Source organism: Sinocyclocheilus rhinocerous, unplaced genomic scaffold (genome assembly GCF_001515625.1).
Source record: "Sinocyclocheilus rhinocerous isolate Xijiao unplaced genomic scaffold, SAMN03320098_v1.1 scaffold735, whole genome shotgun sequence".
Lineage (NCBI taxonomy): Eukaryota > Metazoa > Chordata > Actinopteri > Cypriniformes > Cyprinidae > Sinocyclocheilus > Sinocyclocheilus rhinocerous.
The window spans coordinates 1,300,365-1,301,000 of NW_015629505.1; positions in this window are offsets into that span (position 1 = coordinate 1,300,365).

Sequence of the window (636 nt, forward strand, 5' to 3'; positions counted from 1 at the left end):
GGGAGGAGTCGGGGTGGAGATGCACGTACGCACAATCTTCCCCTGACTGGGATTTATAAAGGGATTTTTGCGCAGGTTCTGGCGTACGCATGGTTTTATAAATCTGAAAACTTTTGTGCATACGCAAAATCTAGCTTTTGAGCATACGTACACTTTTAGGATGAAATCTATGGAGAGTTTTATAAATGAGACCCCTGGGCTTTAGGGTATGACACGCTGAAATTTACAACTTGCGTTAAAGGGATAGTTCAACGGCTGAACCACTGATATCACATGGACTATTTTAACGATGTCCTTACTACCTTTCTGAGCCATAAAACGTTTCAGTTGCGTTGTCTATGCAGGGTCAGAAAGCTCTCCGATTTCTTCAAAAATATCTTCATTTGTGTTCCGAAGATGAACAAAGGTCTTACTGGTTTAGAACGACATGAGGGTGAGTAATTAATGAATTTAATGAATTTTCATTTTTGGGTGAACTATCACTTTAATTGTTTTCAAGTTTTAGTCTACATTTTGGGCAATTTTCCTACATTAAATTTTGCAGCTAAATACATTGATGCACAAACGTGGATTTGTTCTGTGTGTCTAAGGTATATAAAAAGAACAAATTAGTCTTATAAACTATGATTTAGCTTA